At 46.2% G+C, this 12,736-nt stretch overlaps 1 protein-coding gene across 3 annotated transcripts in view; it reads right to left on the bottom strand.

The window, feature by feature from the left end:
- The window catches only part of Col14a1 (collagen type XIV alpha 1 chain), a 196,317-nt gene extending 183,859 nt beyond the window's left edge, over positions 1–12,458 (bottom strand). Inside the window, exon 1 of one of the 3 annotated variants that reach the window (XM_040730425.1) lies at positions 12,238–12,458. The gene's annotated coding sequence lies outside the window, so the exon portion shown is untranslated. The remainder of the gene's footprint in view (positions 1–12,237) is intronic. The other 2 variants (XM_040730423.1, XM_040730424.1) reach the window with 2 other exon arrangements.
- Between the last annotated feature and the right edge of the window lie 278 nt (positions 12,459–12,736).

The following is a 12,736-nucleotide window of genomic DNA, read 5'->3' as shown; positions in this document are numbered from 1 at the left end:
AGAGAGATAATTTTTCATCCACTCTGGAAAAACTTCATTAAGAGATAAGGCCTCTAGGAGTCTTAGTCCTCTCCAAATCTATAAATGCCATAGATAGGTAAGAGATTAGTGCAGCCATCAGGTAGTAACTATTGATACTAAAGACCTGGGCCTCCTTCATGGGGACACCTGGTACATGGCCTTATTAGTGGCAGCCACAAATGGTCTCAAGGCTCTGCTGAGTTTGCTGGATGAAGAATGTCATGGTCACTTGGGTCTGAGTCAGGACTAACCTAGGGATTTTCTTCCCATTTTAGAGGCGTCAATCTCATCTGGCTTTTCTGGCTTCTTCCAGACCCTCCAGGGTCATTATCCATTTGTGATCTACTCCGGAGCCTTACAGATGGATGCCTTTTCATCCGGGGACTAAAGATAAAGGAGGAGACTTCCTGCTTGCAGCACTGTCTCCGCAGAGCTTTAGAGTAGACATCAGCTCCTCCAGTTCCAGGGGAGAGATAGGCTGTGATGTCAATATTGGGGTCCTTGCCCCATTGAAAATGCAACTGGGGGAGGCAACTGATTCTTGCACACTTCCCACAGTGAACAAATACGTTGGTGCTCACACACACGGGGTCGTTTAATCACATCCTAAAGGCCCTCTGCTCTCTTGAAGCTGTGTCACATGCTGCCAAAGTGGCTTCTCTTAAGGATTGCGCAACACACAGAAGGAGATCCAGGAGACGGCTCGGCTTGTACAGCCACTAGGGAACTAGCCCTCTGCTAGTAATTACTCTATCCAAATTCCTATAACAGTGACTTAGCATCCAGGATTTTGAAGACTAAACCAGGTCCCTATGAGGCAAGACTTGGGCAATGATTTATCTCAAGGATCCCAAGATTCTGGCCATCTGTGGGAGCCTCCTGCACAGAGTTCTGGTGCCAGAATCTAGTCCTGGACTGAATTTGTGCCGTCCACTGGTGCATTGGCTTACCACAGGACCTTTCAACAGCTGCCAATCAGGCTCCCCCAGTGCAAAGCCTCCTCTTAGGAGCTTCCATCCAGGCTCACATATCTTTTGCACTAACTTAGTACCCTTTTTCCACTAAATCTAATTTGTGCAGCCAAAATTTTCAAGCTATGTCAATAACCAAAGTTGACTTACAGTTTTCTTGAGAAATCTTGGTGTCGAGATTATTCTAGCTTCCTAAGGAAAACTAAAAAGTGTCCTATTGTCATCTTTGAGTGATCTTGTGTCCCTTCTTCGTGCACAACCTTTCCCCTCCTCTCTCTTTCTCTTGTTTTAAAGTCTAGTTAAATTTTATTCTTCTTGGCTCTGGTATAGGTATCTCCCAGTAAGTTTTTTTTCTTTGCATATGGATTTTCATGTTTACTTGAGCATTGTTAGATTATCCCGCTCCAACTGTTTCTTTTCCATTTATAAGCACTAAATCAAGGCAGGGTGTTGGTGGCACACACCTTTAATCCCAGCACTTGGGAGGCAGAAGCAGGTAGATCTCTATGAGTTCGAGGCTAGCCTGGTCTACAGAGCAAGTTCCAGGACAGACTCCAAAGCTCCACAGAGAATCCCTGTCTCAAAAAACAAAAACAAGCAAATAAACAAAAAAGAAAGAAAGCACTAAATCAGTATGTTTTTTGACACAAAATACACAGTCTAAGGATTTGCCCAATTTGCAATTTTTAAGAACGAGATTCTGATAAATTGTCAAGTTTATTGCTTTTTCCCCCAGCTTATTTCTGCATTTATCACTAATAGTTGTTTTCTGTTTTAACTTTTGTTTGATAGCACAATGTTCTTTGCTGCTGATGTATTGCTTTGTCTAATGCTTCATTAAGACATTATTCTTTCTTTGCTGCTGAACACGCTTTGGCACCATCACATAAGCTTTGGCTTCCCTTCTGTGAATGCAGTAAAACCCTTGGCGTGGTGGTGCGAGCCTGCCATCCCATCACTTGGGAAGCAGAGGCTGGAGAATCAGGTACTCAAGCCTGGCCTCTGCTACAGAGAAGGCTTGAGGCTAGTCTGAGCTATGTGAGGCTTTGTCTTCAGAATTAATCATAAACCATAACTCCATAAAGCGTTAAAGTAATTTAGCTCATCAACACTTCAACCTTGTATTCTGGTTTTATGTCAGAATGGTATAGTATATCTGGAAGAATATTTAACTACTTTTTTTGCACTTCATTCACAAAGAAACCATGGAAGTGGCAGAACACTCAATGGTGTTATCTGCATAGCATCTGAGCTTAAATTAATTTACTACAGGTTAGCAAACCAATCCAAAGGGACTGAGCAGCCCTTATGTACAGGAACTTGAGAAGATTCCAGCAGGCAGCCTCAGCCTCCTCGGATTAACATATCCCTCAATCGGCTAATCATGCATGGATCTATCCATCACACACACACACACATGCACAAAAAATAAAGACACAAAATCTCTTTATCAAATGAAGCATTCATCCTAAGAATCCCTTCCCCAAACATGGTAACCCTAGGTTGCAGGGAAACAGACCACATCTGTCCGTGGGCTTTTTTATACCGGGTTATGCCCATCAGATGTGCAAGTCTATTCCAACACAGGAAGAGAAGGTCCCTTCTCCAGCCATATCAGGGCCAGAGCCTTTGTCTGTTTCTACCAAAACATTGTAGTTCCTGTGCCCTGACATTGCATGATAATTAAGAGGTAGCATTGGAAGTGAATACATTTCAAATACTTTAGCTAATTATGTACCTACTGCCCTTCTTATATCAGTTTGGGGGTAAACAGTTTCTTTATAAGAGTGGGAATAAAGCCTTTATGCAGAGCCTCTCTTCAAATTCTTTCAGTTGTTTACTTTAAATTAGCAATAGTATATTGGGAGAAGTAGAATCTTCATTTTCCCAAGCTTTTCTGCCAAGTCACCAAACTTTTGGGCAGAGAAGGAGAGACAAGACAAGTCTCAGTTTCTTTAAGTGCCTTGAGACATTTTAACATTTACCAAAAAATGTCAAAGCTTCGTTTGTTGAAACTTTGCCCGAGAGTCTGAATAAGCAAGTAACCCTCCTTTGATTTGTTTCTTCTTCTTAAACACACACCATGTCAGAAATGGCTACTTATTTCTGAAAGCACATAGCGTAGTATGATCAAAACATTGTCATATCGTTACAAACAGCTGTAAACCAGCCCTATCAGTGCTAATTCAGCCTGCTTCTAGTTTGTGTATTTGTTTTATCAAATCTCATTTGTGTAGTTAGGTTTAATAAAGAGCAAGGACCCAAATGAAGCCATTAACCAGCGCTTACAGGCATTCAAAGAATTCTCTCAGCTTAGCAGACAGTCAGTTTTATCAGAAGTCCTTCAAATGTTTATTCAACAGTTACAGCTCTCGCCAAAACTTATACATATACACAACCAAATCTTGAAGAGTATTCCCACCAATCACTGTTTAATTTATAAAATAAACCCTGCAAACTTAAACAGAACTGTTGTTCTTAGCCACCTGGAAAACACAAATGCTGAAGACCCAGGCTCTGAGAGAGACAGATATTTATGGAACTGGAATTATCATTCCAACACTTATTGAGAACCCTACCATATAACCAAAGTGGAGTCCTTAGTGCAAAGAAAAATGTAGAAAGCATCATACCACGTGTTCCCCTTAGGGAGCTCTTACAATTCCATTAAAAAGCAAGACTGCAAGCTAAATGCAGAGCTAAAACAGGTATGAAATGAAAGAATGTTAGCCCAAGATGGGTGTCATGTCAGTCACTGTGTGTCTCATTGTCAATGATGTATGTAAGATAATGCTCATCTCTGCAAAATGAAGTCTTGACATTTGCAGGAAAACCAAAGGACCTGGAAAATACCCCATTAAACTAGCATCTTAGACTCTGAAAGACAGACACTGCATAATTACACGCAAAGACTAGATTTTAATTTTCATATATGTGTGTGGAGGGTGGAGTATGGATCATAAAAACCAGAGAGGGAACCACGAAATGGGAAATGACGTCTTAAGAATGGTGTGTAAGAGCTGGGCAGTGGTGGTGGCTCCCGCCTTTAATCCCAGAACTCACCAGGCAGAGGCAGGCAGATCTCTGAGTTCAAGGCCAGCCTAGTCTATAGAGTGAGTTCCAAGACAGTTTAGAGTTTCTAAAAAGAAAAAGAAATGAGAGCTTTTGGGCTGTAGAGTAGGCTCGGTGGTTAAGAGCACTTGTTCTTTCAAATGACCAGATTTGATTCCCAGCGCCCATATGTGGTACACAGACGTCCGTGGAGGCAAAGCACACATATGAATAAAATACATCTTGAAAGAGGGAAGGGTAAGTAAAAGAAAAGAAAATAGGGAAATAGAATATATGTGACACAGCCGGGCAGTGGTGGCGCACGCCTTTAATCCCAGCACTCGGGAGGCAGAGGAGGCGGATCTCTGTGAGTTCGAGGCCGGGCTGCACCGATAGCCTCCGAAACAATACAGAGAAACCCTGTCTCGTAAAAACCAAAAAAAAAAAAAAAAAAAAAAAAAAATATATATATATATATATATATATATATATATATATATATATATGCGACACGAAGTCAAGAGGGTGTGGGGAGAAAAGGACCAGCAGGAGTACAGAGTGAGGGAGAGGCTGCTACAAAAAGTATCAAAACGCCAGGCTAAAAACCATTGCTGGTACACTACTTTTTAAAAACCAATTGAAAAGAAAGATGATCACCGTAACACACAGATAGCACTCAAAGGGTTCTAATTCTGGCCCCTGGGCACCAGGTTAATGGAGAGGAAACGGAAATGGTGATAAGCAGTGGATTCGCTGCTTGGGCAGATGCTGAAGGAAGAAGGCGAACAAAGAACCTTCTATCTCCCCCATGGTAAGGGTGTAGGGCCAGCTTGGCAGAAAGGTTGAGGCCAAAACTGAGGATCCAGATAATTACAGAGGCAGCCATTACCCACTTGCGCGAACTACTGTAGACGGTTCCGAACACATTCCTATCCATTTTTTTTTTTATCTCTCTCCAGATAGAACTCTATGCAGGTTAAAATAATCAGCTTTCTGTTGATGTGGCCGCCTGACTCGAGAGCCATTCACAGGCTGCTTAAGAAAAAAGGCTTTGCAGTTGTGGGCAAGTTTGTGCGAAGACGCTGTGACGGAATAGGGATATTCCAGCATGTTTCAGGCCGCAGAGAGCTGAGAATGAGAGGCGTATAACAGATGTCTTTGTGCGTTCACGCAGAAACTAAAACTGGATTCTTTGGTGCTCCTTCTAAAAGGAATTGATGCAAATTCAAAGTCCAACAATGAGAATAATTTACTTTCCTCTGTTAGAAGATTAGGATCACAATCCCAGTGAGTTTTCCTACTTGGTGGGGTGGGCATGATAAAATGGTTTTTAAGATGTCCACCTCGGGACTGGAGAGATGGCTCAGCGGTTAAGAGCACTGACAGCTCTTTCAGAGGACCTGGGTTCAATTCCCAGCACCCACGTGGCAGCTCACAACTGCCTGTAACTCCAAGATCTGGCACCATCACACAGATATACATAGGCAAAACACCAATTCTCTCTCTCTCTCTCTCTCTCTCTCTCTCTCTCTCTCTCTCTCTCTCTCACACACACACACACACACACACACACACACACACACCAGGTGGTGGTGGCTCATGCCTTTAATCCCAGCGCTAGAATTACAAGACAGTCAGGGCTAGACAAAAACCTCAACTCTACCTTTCCAATATTGTTTGTTCATATTTTTTTGCTTGTTGTAGGGGTTCCTTTGTTGTTTGTTTGTTGTTTCTTGATTGTTTTTTGTTTATTTAAGACATGGATCTCAAGCTAAGGAGATGACTTTGGGGGGTTGGAGAGTGTAAGGACTAGAGTTCTGGCACCCGCATAAGGGCCAAGAGGGTATGGCAGTGACCTTTAATCCCATCTTGGGGAACCGAAGAGACGTGAAACCCCAGAATCAGCTGAATAGATTGAGGAGCCAAAGCCACAAGATCAGTGTTCAAGTTAGAGACCCTATTTCAATATACAAGGTAAAGAATGATCAAGGATGCCTAAAGTCAACTTTAGACCTATCTATATATACATGAATGCATGTGAATACACACACACACACAGAGAGAGAGAGAGAGAGAGCATGAATACACACACACACATAGAGAGACAGAACACTCAGAAAGAGAAAGCACAGAGAGAGAGAGAGAGAGAGAGAGAGAGAGAGAGAGAGACAGACAGAGACAGAGACAGAGACAGAGAGAATGAGCGACACTCAAACTGAATGGATGTGTAAATTTTGAGATAGAAGCCAGAGCCACTCCAGAAGCCCAGCAGATCGGTGACAGCTACTTGACCCATGAGTGTCCCATCATCTGGCTTTTGTCTTCCCTCTCGTCTTGCTTTTTAAGGACTGACAGATTTCCTCCACCAAAGAAATGGACTTATGTAAAGAGAAGCTTTTTCCTTGAGAGAGAAGCCTTCCCGCCAGCCTGGTTCCAGAACCGCATCAGTCCCAAATAAACACACAGGAGGCTATATTAATTATGAAGCTGTTGGCCTTGCTCATTTCTTACTGGCTAGCTCTGACTTAAGTAATTACCCCATAATTGTTAATCTAAGTATTTCTCTTACCGGAGAATAGTTCCGGGCTTCCTACCCATGGCGTTACATCTTGACTCTCTTGTGTTTCTCCTTCCCAGAGTTCTCCTGGACTCCTAGTCCCACCTATCTAGATTCCCATTGGCCCAACAGTGGTTTATTGACATATACACAGGACTTCCCACATCAGACTTACCTTCAGGAAGCCTGTGACTATCCTCAGTAGAGGACTAGCTAGCCTCACCTCTCACTGCACACATCTCCATTCAGGAAGGCTGCCCTGGTCCTCCCACCGAGACCCTTTTTCCTGTTTTCCACTCTACAAGCTTATCATTGAACTGTAGTCGTCAACTGCATCTCTGCTTTCAGATGTGCATTATGCAATACTGTACTCTGAATATTTGGTGCTGTGGCAAGATGCTGGACTCCAGAAGAAGACAATCAAATTCCTTCTTTTTTTAAAACCTCAATTCAGTGTGCTCCTCTCCACAAAAGCAGAGACAGGAAGCCATCCGGGAGCACACCCTTATTCACTGAAGTGTCTCCTGACTGTCCACACAGACCTGCCCTTAGTCATCTGATGGCCTTAGCAAAGGCTAGCCCCTCTGCAGTAATCTTCACAAGCAGCTCCCGTAAAATCTGGGAGAAGAATCTGAATGCAACTCCCTAAACAGCTCAAGTTGGGGACATCTGCCAGGGTAATTTCAGCAGTCACTAACAGAAAAATGCAAGAGGACAACTGATTTACAACCAGGCATGGTGTCTTATGCCTGTATTCCCAGCACAAGGGAGGCTGAGACAAGAGGGCTGCTGTGAGTTCCAGGCTAGCAATAGCTACATAGGTGGCAGCAGCTGGGTTACACAGTGGTGACCTGAGTTCAAGCCCCAGAACCGATAGTAAAGGAGAGGACTAACTCTAGAAAGTATCCTCTGCCCTCCCCATGGCTATGTGGCATATGTACACCCACACACCTGTGCATACACCACAGGCACACATACATACACTCACATACACCACACATAAGGAAAAGATACGGAGGAAAGAGAGGAAGGGTTGCAGGGGTGCTATGGATTTAAATTTTTCAACCTTGGTGGAATTTGGGTCTCTAAGCTCTACACTCCAATCTGTGCTCTTGGCTCTCATAATACCCCACAGATGTTCCTTTCTTGTCACAATTCCCACAGAATAAATGAGCCAAGAAAAGAAAACTACAGAACTCTTTAAGAGGGAAAAGAAGAGAATGAAGCAGGAGGAAAAAAAAGAAATCACTTTTGTCAACCAGACTCTTTGAAGAAAGCTTGATGCTAAGCGGTCCCCACATCCCTCTGCCTCCCCTCCTCTGTTTCAGCTACCAGAGCATGTGACCACAGCTTACACCATGTACTCCAGTTCCAGACACATTTCCTGCTGCTTCCCCCAGTGGAGAAACCAGTGGGTAGAGTGCCCAAAGTGATAACACACTCAGACTCCGCCACCCTCTTCCCTCATCTTCTCCCTGTCTCTTGCTAGACTTGTGACCCCAGAGGAGGTGCCAAGTTCCCCTGGGGTTCAGGCTTTATTCCTAGAAGGGAAATAGTGTTTATGTCCCGAAGTAATGAGAAGATAGTGTGCTTTTACAGAGAAAGGAATAAATACCAGAACGTGCCAGTATCTCTGTTACAGTTGGGGTTATAAATGTCACCCAAAGACTAATGTATTAAAGGCATGGCCCTCTGAAAGGTGGTAGAAAATAAAAGTGGGGTCTCCAGAAAGGCTTGCTCAGAAAGCCCCTCCCCCCTCCTCTCCTCTCAGTCCCTCCTTCGCAATGTAAATGATTTTGTCCCACCATGCACTTCAACTTGATGAACTGCTCTGCCACAGGCCCAGAGCATCAGAGCCAACTCATCAGGGACAAGACCTCCTCAGCCATCAGCCAAAGTACATCGTTTCTCGTTATAATTATCTTAAGTGTTTTGTTTTAGTGAGAAAATGCTGAGTAGCACAGCTTCTAACACAGACAGATAAACAACTCTCTCTCTCCCTCCCTCCCTCCCTCCCTCCCTCCCTCCCTCCCTCCCTCCCTCTCTCTCTCTCTCTCTCTCTCTCTCTCTCTCTCCCTCTCTCTCTCTCTCACACACACACACACACACACACACACACACCGTTATTCCCATGAGAACAAGAAGCAGCCTACACTCCAAGTTTAATGTATAAAAGAGTAACTGGGCCCCTGCCACTATTTATTTACATATAAGGAGAAAAGAGAGTGATTGCTTCCTTGACATCCATCACTATCAGGGACATATTTTCTGAGACAAAGTAAACTTTTGTCACTTCCCTTTAAACTTGCTTCCTGCCGCACCCCCTTAACCCCTGCACCCCCTTAACCCCCGCACCCCGCGCCTCTGCTGCCAGTCCCTCGGGTGATCATCCAGCGTGTCCTGTATCGATACCATAATCACAGATGGCGTGTTAGCTCAGTGGTGCTCACATGCAGCAGAGCCCCAGCGTGCAGCAATTCAAGATGACTTAAAGAAATTGTCAGTTCTGCTCTGTGTTCCAGGAAAACAGCGCTCATTTGGCTGAATTTGATTGAGAGTGACTCCAACGTAGCTGAAGTCACATCTTTGCAGAGAATGTCAACTACAACCAGCCTCGAAGAAAAGAAAAAAGATCTTTGTGTCTTAGTTGGGGACAGTGGGAAGTAAATGCTGAAGAGAATGCACGATACGGGGTCTTTCTAGTAAGTTAGGGCCGTCCCAGGCTTGCGTGTTAGTCACTCTAGTTTGCTCAGTCTGTCCTGGAGGCCAGCCCCCGAGGGTTCTGAAAAAGCAGGGAAGGCTAAAGCCTTCCCTGAAATCCTCAGCTGAGCTGTGGGAGCACCAGGATCAGGGCCAAAGGGCTCCTCCCATCCATCCTGAAGCCTGGGAGCCATCCAAAACTACTCCAGGAACACTGACAGGTTCCAAGGAACACTGCCCAGAGAATTAATTATTAAGAGGCCTCACAAGGGTGGTTCCTGTCCTTTCCAAGGGACCTGTAGGAGGTCAGGGCTGCGATGGAGATTTGGGACTGCCCGTTCAGAGCTCCTCAAGCAGAAGGAGAGGGTGTCCAGTGTTTACTGAGAGACTAAAAGGATACCCTATGTGCCATGGATAAAACCTAAACATATCTTAGTAGATGAAAAAAGTCAATCAACAAAGGGGCCTAGATCATTTGTTTCATTTATATGAAACCCCAGAGACAGAGTGACAGAAAGATTTGGGAATTTACTGTCCATAGGTGTAGATCTTCTTTTGGAAATACTAAATGCATTCTATTTCTTTCTAGAATGTTTTAAAATATGTGTATGTCTGTGTGTCGGGGGATGTGGTGTGTGTGTGGATGTGTGGATGGTAGGGGAATGTGTGGATGTGGGTGTGTGCTTCTGTGTGAGTGTGTATGTATGTAGTGTGCTGGGAATGTGCATGTGTAGGTATAAGGGGATGTGTGGGGACATGGGGGACATGTGGGAGAGGGAATGTGTGTGTGTGCATATTCCTGAGTGTGTAGTGGCGTGTTGGAAATGTGCATGTATGTGCATGTGTGTAAGTGTGCATGTGGTATGGGGATATGTGTTATGGTGTGTGTGTGTGTGTGTGTGTGTGTGTGTGTGTGTGTGTGTGTTGCGTGCAAGTGCCCATGGAGACCAGAAGAGGCCGTCAGATCCCCTGGAGTTGCAGTTACAGGTGGTTGTGAGCCACCAGATGTCCCTGCTGGGGGCCAAACCCAGACCCTCTAGAAGAACAATGGGTGCCCTTAACTACTAGGCCCTGTCTTCAGGCACCCAAAATCATTCTCGGTTTGTGATATTGACTGCCCACTCTAAAAATACTAAAAGTCTTTGAATTATGCATTCTAAATGTGTGGGTTGTATCCTGTGTGAAATTATTGTCAAGTAAACTGTTAAATACACAAAGAAGGAACCAGACATGGTGGTACAAGCCTGTAATTCCAGCACTTACGGGACTAAGGCAGGACGGTCCTGGAATTCCTAGCCAGTCTGGACTACATGACAAGTTTCAGGCCAGTCACAGCTAAAGGGTAACAATCTGTCCCAATAAAACAAATAACAAAGCAAAACAAACAAAAACCCACCAAAGAAACTTACTCTAGAATATGGCATTGAGCCCAGCTTCAACCAAAGCCCATTCGTGTTATTCCCTTAACCTCAGATCTAAATCTCGTCCATCTATCCGTCCATCCATCCATCTGTCCATCCGTCCACCCACCCATCTCTAATGTAACAGTGAGGCTACCTACAGAGCTGAAATCCTTCATCAGCGACAGAACACCCAGTCTCCTCATTCCAACCACCCTGAGCCTGCTTGTTACACGACCCTCTAAAGAAGCGCCCCTCTTGGCCCTTGGTAAAAGTTGCATTCCAGGGCCTCCAGCAAATGAGGATTGAGAAAACTCGTTTTCATTTCTCCTTACAGTGATGCAACAGAAGACTGTCTCCTACTTCGCTTCCTCCGGTCTCCACTCCACGGCTACAGCCGCTACCAGTCAGGAACTCCAGGTATCCTGTAACCCCAGCTCTTGAGAGGTGGAGACCCGGAGGAATGGGAGCTCAAGGCCTTCCTCAGTTACGAAGAAAGTTTTAGACCAGCCTAGACTGCATAAGACCCTGCCTAAATAAATCTTCCTTCTAGAAGGCATTTTCCGTATAGCCTGGGGGCGGGATGCTTGAAAGGGGGAAGGGTCCAGTCCTCTGTAAGCAAGTGTCTACAGGAGCGTTGGAAACTCTCCTGGACTTAGGTTAAATAACCCTGTGCTCTCCAGGGCAGGACTAGCTTCCCAAGGAGCAGGCAGGAACTCAGCACCAAGTCTGCGTAACTCCAAACCTTGGCCGGTAACTAAGGTTACTCTAACGAGCTACCCTCGCCCTGCCCCTGCCTACACACAGTGTAGGGCAAAGCCCAGCTTCTGCTGATGCCTCGAATGTCCAGAGGCGGCGTGCAAGGAGACTGAAAGTAAAGAGGAGTTCGGAAAGATGTAAGGGAAATTAAGTGAAGAGGGTTCCGCAGCATCTTAGCCCAGTGGCTCCTCTCAACTTAGCAACACGGGGAGCGTGGTAGCGCTCCACCCTCTAGGAGCTCTGCCTGGCTGCTCCCCTTCGCGTTCAGAGCCGGGTCCGCAGCAGCACTTTGAACGCCTGGGTGAGAGTCGTCTCTGCGGACAAGTCTCCCAAGCCACCAGCAGACAGAATCAAAACAGCGTTGTGCTCTATGGTCTACACGCAGAGCTTCCAAACAAATCCCTAAGACCCTACCAAAAGAACTTACTGGAGCCGCCACTGGAGAGCAGCCAAAGGCAGATAGTTCCTGTCCGGCGCCCACCGCACCCAGACACCATCGGGAGATACCCCAGAGAGAAGCGAAGGGCTGCTTCGCTGTCGGCACACCTCAGAGCCTGCCATCTCTCTGCCCTGTGGTCCCCAGAGAGGAGGCACCAACTGTGCGCGCGATCTCCTATCTCACTCCTAAGGTCGCCAGGCCATCCCGCGGGCAGACGCTTGGTGGACCGTCCTGGAAACCGCGTTCGGTCTGCAGGTGCTCGCGCTCTCTCTGGCTTTCTTTCTCCATCTATGGACTTCTGCAAAGCCGAACCAAAGAGTAGAGAAAAGACCCACTGACCTGTGCGGGGCAACTTTCCAGCCCAAGTTGGGGACCTCTTGGCGCCTAGGGAAGGTTTGCCGCCGGTTGATTCTTAGGGACCACTGCCCTGGCTCGCTTCCCTCGGAGTACCCTTTCTTAATTAGCTTCTCTTTCCTGTCGCTCACTCCGTCCTCTCCTTGTCCCTCTCCCTGCCTCCTCCTCCCCCAAAGAGCTTCCCCTCCTATCGCCCAGGATCAGATAAGAAGAAAGGAACCTCTGAGCGAGCCAATTATAAAGCCGAAGGTGGCCTCGGGGGCGGGAGGTGGGGGAGACAGACCCCCACTTTCCCTCCTCCTCCTCGCCAGCATCCCCGCCCCGCGCAAGTTGCAGAGGAGCCCGCCCGCCCCACGCCTCCCAAGTTCCCCCCACCTCCAGGCCTGGCAGCCGACCCAGGTGTGCGTGCGTGGCAGCCGGGTTCGGTTCAGAACATGGGCGATCAGCCACTTGGTCCCCTGCAAGTGGCCTGTGCCGCCAGATC

This window comes from Mesocricetus auratus, unplaced genomic scaffold (assembly GCF_017639785.1).
Source record: "Mesocricetus auratus isolate SY011 unplaced genomic scaffold, BCM_Maur_2.0 Super-Scaffold_100023, whole genome shotgun sequence".
Taxonomy (NCBI): domain Eukaryota; kingdom Metazoa; phylum Chordata; class Mammalia; order Rodentia; family Cricetidae; genus Mesocricetus; species Mesocricetus auratus.
Note: the sequence above shows the minus strand (reverse complement) of the source record. Positions and strands in the feature narration are given on the sequence as shown.